This window comes from Hylobates moloch, unplaced genomic scaffold (genome assembly GCF_009828535.3).
Source record: "Hylobates moloch isolate HMO894 unplaced genomic scaffold, HMol_V3 SCAFFOLD_5, whole genome shotgun sequence".
In the NCBI taxonomy this organism is placed as follows: domain Eukaryota; kingdom Metazoa; phylum Chordata; class Mammalia; order Primates; family Hylobatidae; genus Hylobates; species Hylobates moloch.
This window is the reverse complement of record NW_026652280.1, coordinates 84647674-84661060: the sequence shown is the minus strand read 5'-3', so window position 1 is coordinate 84661060 and position 13387 is coordinate 84647674.

Sequence of the window (13387 nt, the reverse complement as noted above, 5' to 3'; positions counted from 1 at the left end):
GGGAGGCAGAGGTTGCAGTGAGCCCAGACCGTGCCATTGCACTCCAACCTGGGTGATAGAGCGAGACTCCATCTCAAAAACAACAAAACGAAACAAAAAATAAAAATAAATAAGAGGTTAACCCAGATCTCTGAGGGCCTTTCTACACTAAATACTCTCAGTCTTTGAGAGAAAGCAGCCCAGAGAAGACAGGTGCCAGCTTGCCCGAGTCACAGAGTGAACAAGCACAGCCTCACTGGCTACCCACTAGCTTTGATCTCAACCTTTGAAACAAACAAGGTTTGGGAAGGGTTGTTTGAACCTAGGGCCCATGAACCAGAAACAGTCCGTGGGAGCGTCGGCTGTGACTTTTCCAGAAAACTAACTACATCCCATTTTAAGAGGGTCCTTTATTCAGAGATTAAGCCTGTGAAAGGAAAATAAATCTTGGAATCCCAAAATCACTAAGCCAAGGGAAAAGTCAAGCTGGGAACTATGTCAGGGAAACCTGCTTCCGATTTTGTCCCTAAATAAGATAGCTACAAAGATTAAAAAAAAAAAAAAAAAAAGCTACATGCCTCCTTCACAATTTGCCCACAAGGAAATTCCTTGTGGACAAAGGACAGAAAGAACTCAAAGTCATCCCGCCGAGGCTCACGTGAGACTAATGCATATCAGATTGCTTCCCCTGACCTCTGATTTCACTAAACCAGAAGTCACTACTCCTCTGCCCTCCTCTCAAATGTAAATTGCATATTAGGTGAAAGGCTAATCAGAAACTCAAAAGAGTGCAACTCTTTGTCTCTTATCTACCTCCTGAGGCTGTGTCATGGGTGTGTCCTTAACCTTGGCAAAATAAACTTTCTCTTTTTTTTTTTTTTTTTGTTTTTTGAGACGGAGTCTTGCACTGTCTCCTGGGCTGGAGTGCAGTGGCACAATCTCGCCTCACTGCAACCTCCACCTCACGGGTTCAAGCGATTCTCCTGCATCAGTCTCCCAAGTAGCTGGGATTACAGGCGCCCGCCATCATGCCCAGCTAATTTTTTGTATTTTTAGTAGAGACGGGGTTTCACTATGTTGGGCAGGCTGGTCTCAAACTCCTGACCTCAAGATCCACCCTCCTCGGCCTCTCAAAGTGCTGGGATTACAGGCGTGAGCCACCGCGCCCGGCCAGCAAAATAAACCTTCTAAATTGGTTGAGACCTGTCTCAGATATTTTGGGTTCACAAGCCCTTCTTGTATCTTTGATGTTATAAAGGCTTTTTTCTTATGAAACAGTGTGATAGTGCAGGGTAATTTTGTTATAATTTTGTATTTGGGAAAAGTTGGCTCACCGTTTGTATTTCCAATACTTAAAGGTGTTTTGTTAGGGAAAATTTCAAACATAAAAAAGTAAAGGCCAGGCATGGCGGCTCACGTCTGTAATCCCAGCACTTTGGGAGGACAAGGCAGTCGAATCACGAGGTCAGAAGTTCAAGCCAACCTGGTCAACATGGTGAAACCCCATCTCTACTAAAAATGCAAAAATCAGCCAGGCATAGTGGTGCACGCCTGTAGTCCCAGCTACTCGGGAGGCTGAGGCAGGAGAATCACTTGAACCCAGAAGTTCGAGGTTGCAGTGAGCCAAGATCACGCCACTGCACTCCAGCCTGGGCTACAGAGCAAGACTCCGTCTCAAAAAAATTCTCAAAAAACAAAATAAAAAGTAAAAAGAATAGTTTAGGGCCGGGCGCGGTGGCTCATGCCTGTAATCCCAGAACTTTGGGAGGCTAAGGCGGGTGGATCACCTGAGGTCGGAAGTTCGAGACCAGCCTGACCAACACGGAGAAACCCCGTCTCTACTAAAAATACAAAATTAGCCAGGCGTGGTGGCGCATGCCTGTAATCCCAGGTAATCAGTAGGCTGAGGTAGGAGAATCGCTTGAACCTGGGAGGCGGAGGTTGCGGTGAGCCGAGATCGTGCCATTGCACTCCAGCCTGGGCAACAAGAGCAAAACTCTGTCTCAAAAAGAGAGAGAGAGAGAAAAAAGAATAGTTTAATGAATCCCCATGTTATTCATACCCAGCTCCAACAGTTACTAACTCCTGCCACTTCCCTTCCGTCTAAACTCCCAGTCCCTTGAAGGGGATCAGAATATCTCAGCCCCACCAAATGCTGCTTTGGTATAAGGATAATTCTGAACTGAGGCATTTGAGATTGGACAGATGCAGAGAGAAGCCTTTCTTATCTGACTACAAGCAAAAACTCCTAGAAATGAGGACTGCCATAAATATCCTCTTCCAGGGAAGGTTTATGGCCATGAAGACAGAAAGTCAGGCCAGGCACGGTGGCTCATGCCTGTAGTCCCAGGACTTTGGGAGGCCGAGGCGGGCGGATCACGAGGCCAGGAGATCAAGACCATCTTGGCTAACACAGTGAAACCCCGTCTCTACTAAACACACACACACACACACACAAACACACAAAAATTAGCCGGGCATGGTGGCGGGTGCCTGTAGTCCCAGCTACTCGGGAGGCTAAGGCAGGAGAATGGCGTGAACCTGGGAGGCGGAGCTCCAAGTGAGCCGAGATCACGCCACTGCACTCTCCAGCCTGGGCGAGAGAGCAAGACTGCGTCTCAAAAAAAAAAAAAAAAGGACAGTCGGCACTGAGATGAAACTGCACAAACAAATCTTACTAAATTCAGAGTGATCTTCCACTAGTTTTCCCCATATATTTACCATCCCACGGTTTTGTAGCCCCCAGAAGCTTAAAACCCTTTTCCCTTTCGTTGTCACATCTTCACGATGTACTGCTATCTTGAAAATGATATGTAAGCTCTCAGGCCAGGCAATAAGAAGGTGGAAGAAAGTATTTCTTCTTTCTTTGTAACCCCCATTACCTGGAGTATTTTGAAACAAACCATAACTATTTTTATTATTTTTTCTTTTTTTGAGAAGGAGTCTCGCTCTGTTGCCCAGGCTGGAGTGCAGTGGCTCTATCTCAGCTCACTGCAAGCTCCGCCTCCCGGGTTTGCGCCATTCTCTTGCCCCAGCCTCATGAGTAGTTGGGACTACAGGCGCCTGCCACCACGCCTGGCTAACTTTTTTTTCTTTTTTTTTTTTTTTTTAGTAGAGACTGGGGTCTCACCGTGTTAGCCAGGATGGCCTCGATCTCCTGACCTCATGATCTACCCGCCTCGGCCTCCCAAAGTGCTGGGATTACAGGCGTCAGCCACTGCAGCCAGCCTATTTTTATTATTTTTTCAATTTGCAAAACATTTTTTATATAATCAAAACCCTATTAGCATTTTCACACCTAAAAAAATTAACCAGGGAGCCTCTCTGAACCTATTCTGGTTCAAGGACTGCCTGAAAACAAACAAAACAAAAAACTTTTTTTTTTAGTATTAATCTTCAAATACACAGTTTGCCTCAATATTTTTTGAGAGTTGGTTTGTTCAATCAGGACCTAAGTGGAATCTGCACATTTCCTTGGATTTCCATGTCTCTTAAGACTCTAGCATACTCTATAGGTTTCCTCTCCCCACCATTTTTCCCACTGAAATTTATTTGCTGAAGAATCTGGGTGGTTTGCCTTTGGAATTTTCCACATTCTGGATTTTGCCCATCATATCCCTGTGGTGTGGTGTGACATAGTCTTCTGTTCCCTCTGCATTTCCTGTAAACAAGTGATTAGATCTAGAGGCTTGATCCAACCTGGGATCCCCTGGGTACCCCTTTCTTTTCTTTTCTTTCTTTTTTTTTTTTTGAGACGGAGTCTCGCTCTGTCGCCCAGGCTGGAATGCAGTGGCGCGACCTCGGCTCACTGCATGCTCCGCCTCCCGGGTTCACGCCATTCTCCTGCCTCAGCCTCCCGAGTAGCTGGGACTACAGGCGCCTGCCACCGCGCCCGGCTAATTTTTTATATTTTTAGTAGAGACGGGGTTTCACTGTATTAGCCAGGATGGTCTCGATCTCCTGACCTCGTGATCTGCCCGTCTCGGCCTCCCAAAGTGCCGGGATTACAAGCGTGAGCCACCGCGCCCGGCCTTTTTTTTTTTTTTTTTTTAAAGAAAATTTTACAGATGATGTTGAAGTCATTCGATTAAAAAAATGTAAACCAGAAAGCCGGGAGCCACACTTCTCTGATGGGAATTCAGTACATCCATTCCTGTTTGGTTTTAGCCGTCGCCCCTGGGTCTGGCCAGAGCCCCCACAAAGCTCTTCTGTAGCCTTGCAGAGCTGCCCTCGCTGAGTCATTCCTAGGCATCCCACTCTCTGCTGATGCTGCTGATTTGGATGCTCAGTGAACAATGCCCTTAGGAAAGCTGCAGTCTATTCTCAGCAGCCACCACATCCCTATATGGAGACCTGTATGAGAAATTCCTTAGATATTAACTGCCAGCAAAAAGTTTCCTTTCTCTGAGGAACTGGGATGCTTTTCCCCTAGAGGCAAGAAGAATCATGCAACTACCTTTGTTCCTCTTCCTTTCTCTTTGGCTCACAGAAGCTCAAAGCAATGACTGAGGCACAACTCTGGCAGTCATACAGGACTCTAGCCTTTTTTCTTGGTCTTATCTTTTAGGTATGCATGAATTTTCTCTGCTTGATTCTTTTATTTATTTATTTATTTAATTTTTTTTTTTTTTTGAGACAGAGTCTTGCTCTGTCACCCAGGCTGGAGTGCAGTGGCATGATCTCAGCTCACTGCAACCTCCACCTCCTGGGCTTAAGCGATTCTCCTGCCTCAGCCTCCTGAGTAGCTGGGATTACAGGTGCATGCCACCTCGCCTGGCTAATTTTTCTATTTTTAGTAGAGATAGGGTTTCGCCATGTTGGCCAGGCTGTTCTTGAACTCCTGACCTCAAGTGATCCACCCACTTTGGTCTCCCAAAGTGTTGGGATTACAGGTGTGAGCCACCGTGCCTGGCCATCTCTGCTTGATTTGTACCTCTCTATCTCAATCTCATTGTATGTTGACAAGCTGACTCCAATTCTTTGTGTAAATGATTGATATAAAGAGTTAAAGGGAGGCTGGGGTAGTGGCTCACACCTGTAATTCCAGCACTTTGGGAGGCTGAGGTGGGCAGATCACCTGAGGTCAGGAGTTCGAGACCAGCCTGACCAACATGGAGAAACCCTGACTCTACTAAAAATACAAAATTAGCCGGGCGTGGTGGTGCATGCCTGTAATCCCAGCCACTCAGGAGGCTGAGGCAGGAGAATTGCTTGAACCTAGGAGGCAGAGGTTTCATGAGCCAAGATGGCACCAATGTACTCCAGCCTGGGTGACAGATTGAGACTCCACCTCAAAACAAAAAAACAAAAACAAACACAAAAAAAGAAAAGAAAAATAAAAAAAATACTAGTAGCAGAGAAGGACCTAGTTTTCCTGACTTCTAGCTTCAATTCCTTACTTGATCTAGGACAGAACTTCATTCACTCAACAAACACCCTTTATGCAAGGTACAGCTAGTAAAAATAAGGCAGGAAAAAGGCAAGAATTCCGCCTTCCTGGAGCTTACATTCTAGCAGAAGATTCGGGTAACAATTCTAGTGAATGAGCACTGTACATGTTCTGAGAAAATATAGGTGATGGAATGAAGGGAACAGAGGAGGGGACCAATTTTGACAAGGGTTGACAAGGAAGGTGACATTTGAGTGGAGAGCTAAAGGATGAGAATACACCACCTTTGAGAAGAGGGGAAGATTTCAGATGGAGGGAAGAACAAGGGGGGGCAGAGGTGCCAGAGTGACAGAGATGTCCCTCTGGGAGGTGGGCTCCCTCCCCCCACCTTCTACAGGGAGAGGGGTGTTCCAGACTTCAGCCACCACCACCTGCCTTGAAACAAATGCCTACATCCTTCCCAGGGGGTGCAGGTCCCCAGCCTTCCCACCCTTGAGCCGAAATTCAGAGACGCCCAGTAAGGGGTCTGGAGGCTACAGAAGCCCTAGTTCCCTGCTCCAGGCCAAATAAGAGGCACCACCTTCTCTAGCTCATGGAAATGGACATTTAGTCAGTGCTGATGTGGGGAATCCCTGAGGGGCCACTATAGCACAAAAGTCAGTCTTAAGCCAGGGTGGCATAACTAGGAGGGCTTCCAGGGAGAAGTGATTCACAACTCAAAAACGCCTGAGAACATCAACCAAGAGGCTTGGGACTTTGTTTTATCACAGCTCATTATGTAAGCCAGTGGCCAGTCTCCAACACACAGTTGCTGCTCAGTAAACATCTGTTGAATGCATGAATGAACCAGGTTTAAGGGGGTGTTAACTTCAAAATGTTTTTAGTAGTAGTAGTGAGCTCCCTGTAAGTGAGAGATACCAGGGAGCTGTTAAATGGCTCCTCCTCTGGATTCTCGTCTTGGGGAAGGGTGAAGGCCTAGGACAGCCTAAATCCCTTCCATGCCAGGGCAGTGTGGGGGTAACCTACAATCACCTGGAAAGGGAATCACATCCAAACAAATTCAATCACATTCAATCCACATTCGCTGAGTGGGCTGAACTTAGAACCCCAGACCTCTCTGCCCCTCAGTAGCCGCTGGCCTAGTCCACCCGCGCCTGGCCGCACGACCTCCAGCCCTGAAAAGCCCCGGGCCTTGCCCCTGTAACTCCCTCCTAGCTCTGGACGCTTGGGGCGGGCAGCGGGAGCTGACGCAGCTGCCAGCGCCCTTGGAAGACTCGGGCTCAGGGAGGCGAGGTGAGGCGCGACTGTGGGACGCAGTGCATGCTGGGCGTCACCCCCTCGGCGTCACCCCGGAGGGAGCTCAGCCCGCCCCCGCAGCCAGAGCTCCCTGCTGCGCCCCTGAGGAGCGCAAAGGTCACCTGGTGGCCGTCAAGCAGACCAGGCAGAGGCAAAACTCTTTATCTGAAGAATTCAGCAGTAATGAGACTTCCCTGTACCATTTGGTTCCTAGCTCCGGTCCAACAAAATTTCCAAGTAATCAGAATTTCTATACATCTCCGCAAATGCATGCCTGTCCAAACTCATTGTGCAACCCTTGCTGACTGACATTAGGCACCAAAATGTCTACAAATGTAATCATTTATCATGACCTATGTGGCTAGCGTGGTCCAAGTTACCCTTAAGCTTCCTCTTTAAGGTCCGTAAATGCCCCTAAGGAAAATCCCTAAGTCCTCTAGCTGAGGTGCCGCTCGCCTGCACTCTTCTGTAGTGCTTTTGTGGTGCTTTTTCTTTTTCTTTTAATTCTTTTTTTTTTTTTTTTGAGACGGAGTCTTGCCTCACTCTGTCTCCTAGGCTGGAGTGCAGTGGCCCCATCTTGGCTCACTGCAACCTCCGCCTCCTGGGTTCAAGCGATTCTCCTGCCTCAGCCTCCCAAGTAGCTGGGACTACAGGCATGTGTCACCACTCCCAGCTAATTTTTGTATTTTTAGTAGAGACAGGGTTTCACCATGTTGGCCAGGCTGGTCTTGAACTACTGTCCCCAAGTGATCCACCCGCCTCGGTCTCCCAAAGTACTGGGATTACAGGCGTGAGCCACTGCGCCCTGCCTTGGTAGTGTTCTAGGTAATGAAACTTTCGTTTTCAAACCTACACTGCCCTCCGTAGTGCAAACCGAACAGCCAGTACTGAGGTGCAGAGAGGCCGCAGGCACCAGGTGGCAGCAGGCAGGAAAGGCACGTGTGCGAAAAGGGAGGAAAAGGGGACGGCCAGCGCACTGGCCAGGGGAAGGAGTCAGTGACAGAAAGGGCCGCTGGCCGTGTGGGGTGTGTGGGCTGTGTGGGGTGGGGTGTGTGGTGTGTGTGTTTTGCGTATTTTTAATAGAGACTGGGTCTGGCCAAGTTGCCCAGGCTGGTCTCAAACTCCCCTTCCCGTCCTGGAACCCCTTGGACTCCCCAGTTCATAAGGCCAGTGCAGAGATCCTAGGGAGGAAGAAGCAAGGCCAGCTACCACCGCCCTTCCGCTCCAGACGGTCCCACAGGTTGGCCAGGCCCGGCCACCCAGCCAGATGCTTCCCGGTGACTCAGCGCTCGGTGTGTCACGTGACGGCGGGTGGGCACCCGCGCAGGAGCCGCTGGGAGTCCCGCGCTGCCTCCCCTGCCCCTGCGCCGGGGTGGGGTCACCTCCCCCAGCCAGGTCCCCTCTCCCTGCCGTGTCCCCAGGGCAGGACCGATCGGAGAGAGTCCAGGAGGAGGCCGCGCTCCTGGGGGCTGGAGACCCGGCGGCGGTGGCCACTGCGCGCTGTTCCAGCCTTAAGGGAGGAAACCGCGGGCCTGGGTCCGCCTTGGGATTTGGGAACCGGTTTCCTGCCGAGTTGACCTAACTTGAGCCTTCAGTAGTTCCGGGGCGGGTGTTGTGGTCTCCGTTCCAAAGTCGGGAAGGGCCGCGAGGGTGGTGGGAGGACCCTGTGGCTGCGCCGACAGACCGCGGGAACCCACACTGAGTGGGGTGGGGCGGGCTGCCACCCCGGCTTTGTCAGCCCCATGCTCCCTTCTGTCCCTTCATTCCCTGCTCCCTCACTTAGGCTCCAGTTCCTCCTGATTTTGTTCTGTTTTTCCCTTCGGGCATCCAAGGCAGCCACCTGCCCAGGCCTGGGCCTGTTCAAACACTGTCTCCGCTGTACTCCCTAGCTCCTTCCTTGAACCCCTACATTGTCTGCATTCAGGAAGTTTTGTGGCTTTTTAGGATGTTTTTTTAAACACAGGGTCTGGCTCTGTTGCCCAGGCCGGAGTGCAGTAGTGTGATCATAGCTCACTGTAACCTCGAACTCCTGGGCTCCAGCCATAGGAAGCTTTTGATAAAACAACCTTTGCTCCGACCGCACCCTGGCCTGCTGAATAAAGCCAGGCCTCTCTCTTGGGTTACAGCAGACCCTTCAGGACTTGGCAGCCCCTCTCTGTTCCAGCTTCTCCTGATGTTCCTCACTCACCCCAGAACTCCTTTCCCAAAACTGAGGGAACTCCAGCTTGTCCTTAAGATCTCAGCTCTGCCCAGTGGTCTCCTTAGACTGGGTGTGAGGATCCCGCTGTGGACTCCCTGAGCTTAGGGAGAGGGCTGATTTGTTCCTGCTCTCTCAGGCCCAGTTTAGGCCTCAAGACAAGAGCCCAGGTTGTCTCCTCAGAGCTCAGAATGCTGCCACCACGTGTGGTCAGACCACTGTTGGCCCAGCTCTGACCAGTAACTAGGGCAAGGCTCAGGATTGCTGAGAAAGATTGGGGGCAGCAGAGAAGCTTCTAAGAAAAGGTTAAATAATACACCTCTTTTTCTTGTTGTTGTTTTTGTTTTTTTGAGATGGAGTCTTGCTCTGTCGCCCAGACTGGAGTGCAGAGGCGCGATCTCGGCTCACTGCAACCTCCGCCTCCTGGGTTCAAGTGATTCTCCTGCCTCAGCCTCCCAAGTAGCTGGGAGTACAGGCATGTGCCACCACACCCAGCTAATTTTTGTATTTTTAGTAGAGACAGGATTTCACCATGTTGGCCAGGATCTCGATCTGCTGACCTCGTGATCCACCTGCCTTGGCCTCCCAAAGTGCCGGGATTACAGGCGTGAGCCACTGCGCCCTGCCGATACTCCTCTATTAAGAAAAAAATATCGGCCGGGTGCGGTGGCTCACGCCTGTAATCCCAGCACTTTGGAAGGCCATGGTGGGCGGATCGTGAGCTCAGGAGATCGAGACCATCCTGGCTAACATGGTGAAACCCATCTCTACTAAAAATACAAAAAAAATAAGCGGGTGTGGGCCGGGCGCGGTGGCTCACGCCTGTAATCCCAGCACTTTGGGAGGCCGAGGCGGGTGGATCACGAGGTGAGGAGATCGAGACCATCCTGGCTAACAGTGAAACCCCGTCTCTACTAAAAATACAAAAGAATTAGCTGGGCATGGTGGCGGGCGCCTGTAGTCCCAGCTATTCGGGAGGCTGAGGCAGGAGAATGGTATGAACCCGGGAGGTGGAGCTTGCGGTGAGCTGAGATCGCGGCACTGCACTCCAGCCTGGGCGACAGAGCAAGACTCCATCTCAAAAAAAAAAAAAAATTTGAGAAGGCAAAATGAAGACCAGTCCCAAAAGGTGGCCATAGGATGACCTATGGGATTCTCTAGGCATGGCACCTCTCTGACTTATTCACCATTGATGAGGCTGGGCTCTGATGAGTAGATTGATAATATGTAGCTAGCTTCTGTCAGGTAGAAAAGATGACCCAAGATAATGGGCTTATTACCCTGCAGGGCAGCAGGTACTTTTGGATGTAACTCAGCAATCATTCCAGCATTGTTTTTTCAGTGCCTCTGAGTATTTCAGTCTCTCCAGTTCCCTTTGAACTAGTGTTTCCACCATGATAGTAGTTTCTTAACACCTAAAGTAACCTTTGGTACATACTCACATTAAAGACAGTCATGTTTATAACTTTGGAAATTATATCCTGTGACACATTTGGAGACTGTCTCACCAAGGTGTCCAGTTGGTTTTGGCTGCCAGAGCCAATTACACTTTGTTGCACGTGACATTTGCCTCATAGGTTCACCTGCCTCAGGCTTCCTGGCTCCATCCTGTGACTTACTATTTTTTAAATAATACCCAAGTACAGCTGGGTGTGGTCGCTCACACCTGCAATCCTAGCACTTTGGGAGGCTGAGGCGGGTGGATCACCTGAGGTCAGGAGTTCGAGATCAGCCCAGCCAACATGGTGAAACCCTGTCTCCACTAAAAATACAAAAATTAGCCAGGTGTGGTGGCGGGTGCCTGTAATCCCAGCTACTTGGGAGGCTGAGGCAGGAGAATCGCTTGAACCCAGGAGGCATAGGTTGCGGTGAGCTGAGATCACACCACTGCACTCTAGCCTGGGTGACAGAGCCAGACTCTGTCTCAAAAACAAACAAACAAATAATACCCAAGAACATGGGTATTTTCTTTTAAAATTCAAACAGTAAAGTTAAAGTTGGTTGGACAATCACTTCCTATCCTAGGCCTGTTGTAAAGTTGACTACTGGCTGGGCACAGTGGCTCACACCTGTAATCCCAGCACTTTGGGAGGCCAAGGCAAGCAGATCACTTGAGGTCAGGAGTTTGAGACCAGCCTGACCAACATGGCGAAACCCCGTCTCTACTAAAAATACAATAATTAGCCAGGTGTGGTTGCACGCACCTGTGGTCCCAGCTACTTGGGAGGATGAGGTGGGAGGATTGCTTGAGCTTGGGAGGCAGAGGTTGCACTGAGCAGAGATGCCCCACTGCACTCCACCCCAGGCGACAGAACCAGACCCTGTCTCACAAAAACAAAGACCAATAAAAAGATAGTATAACCTTATAGGACCACTGTCATATATGTGGTCCACGACTGATGGACATGACTATGTATGTATATATACACATACAAACATTTATAATGTGCTTGTGAATGTGTATATGTATTCATATCACACACATGTAGATATATACTAATATATGTATAAATAGTATATACATAATTGAAATACATCATTTTAATGGTTCAAGAACAGCCTAGGCAGCATAGGGAGACTCCATCTTGTCAAGACATTTAAAAAAAATTGGCCAGGCGCGGTGGCTCATGTCTGTAATCCCGGCACTTTGGGAGGCCGAGGCAGGCGGATTGCCTGAGGTTGGAAGTTCAAGACCAGCCTGGCCAACATGGTGAAACCCCATCTCTACTAAAAATACAAAAATTAGCCAGGCGTGGTGGCAGGCGCCTGTAATCCCAGCTACTCGGGAAGCTGAGGCAGGAGAATCACTTGAACCTGGGAGACGGAGGTTGCACTGAGTGGAGATCACACCATTGCACTCCAGCCTGGGAGACAGAGCGAGACTCCGTCTCAAAAAATAAAAATAAAAATTAGCTGGGCATGGTGACGTGGGCCTGTAGTCCTAGCTACTCAGGAGCATGAGGCAGGAGGATCCCTTGAACACAGGAGTTTCAGGTTACAGTGAGCTACGATTATGCCACTACCCCCCCAGCCTGGGCAACAGAATGACACTTTCCTTAAAAATTAAAAATTAAAAAACTAAAAAGGGAGAACTATTTTGCGACATGAGTCCTACCTACTTCACTCTTTTTATTGTTTTGGTGTTTGTTTTCTTTAAAAAAAAAAAAAAAGGCTGGGCGCGGTGGCTCAAGCCTGTAATCCTAGCACTTTGGGAGGCCGAGGTGGGCGGATCACGAGGTCAGGAGTTCGAGACCATCCTGGCCAACATAGTGAAACCCTGTCTCTACTAAAAATACAAAAAAATTAGCAAGGCGTGGTGGCGGGCGCCTGTAGTCCCAGCTACTCGGAGAGGCTGAGGCAGGAGAATGGCGTGAACCCGGGAGGCGGAGCTTGCAGTGAGCCGAGATGGTGCCACTGCACTCCAGCCTGGGGGACAGAGCCAGACTCTGTCTCAAAAAAAAAAAAAAAAAGCCGGGCGCGGTGGCTCACGCCTGTAATCCCAGCACTTTGGGAGGCCGAGGCGGGCGGATCACGAGGTCAGGAGATCGAGACCATCCTGGCTAACACAGTGAAACCCCGTCTCTACTAAAAATACAAAAAATTAGCCGGGCGAGATGGCGGGCGCCTGTACTCCCAGCTACTCGGGAGGCTGAGGCAGGAGAATGGCGTGAACCCCGGGGGGCGGAGCCTGCAGTGAGCCGAGATCGCGCCACTGCACTCCAGCCTGGGCGACAGCAAGACTCTGTCTCAAAACAAACAAACAAACAAACAAACAAACAAACAAACAAACAAAACCAGGGTCTCGCTCTCTCTCCCAGGCTGGAATGCAGTGACACCATCATGGCTCACTGAAGCCTCAACCTCCTGAGCTCAAGCAATCCTTCTGCCTCAGCCTCCCAAGTAAATGAGACCACAGGCATGAACCACTGTGCCTAGCTAATTTTTAAATATTTTGTGTAGAGATGGGGTCTTGCTGTGTGACCCGGGGGGACCTCACTCTTTTTGTTTTTTGTTTTTTTTGGTTTTTGTTTTTTTAGACAGAGTCTTGCTCTGTCACCATGCTGGAGTGCAGTGAAGCAATCTCAGCTCACTGCAACCTCCGCCTCCTGGGTTCAAGCAATTCCCCTGCCTCAGCCTCCTAAGTAGCTGGGACTACAGGTGCACGCCACCACACCCGGCTAATTTTTTGTATTTTAGTAGAGATGGGATTTCACCATATTGGCCAGGATGGTCTCGATCTGCTGACCTTGTGATCCACTCGCCTCGGCCTCCCGAAGTGCTGGAATTCCAGGTGTGAGCCACTGTGCCCAGCCACTTTTTAACTACTAACATGGCAACACAAACTATAAAATACCTGTGAATAAATTAAAGGAATGTGCAAGACTTTGTGTAGAAATTTATTAATTTTTTTTTTTTTTTTTTTTTTTTTGAGACGGAATCTTGCTCTGTCGCCCAGGCTGGAGTGCAGTGGCGCCATCTCGGCTCACTGCAAGCTCCGCCTCCCGGGTTCACGCCATTCTCCTGCC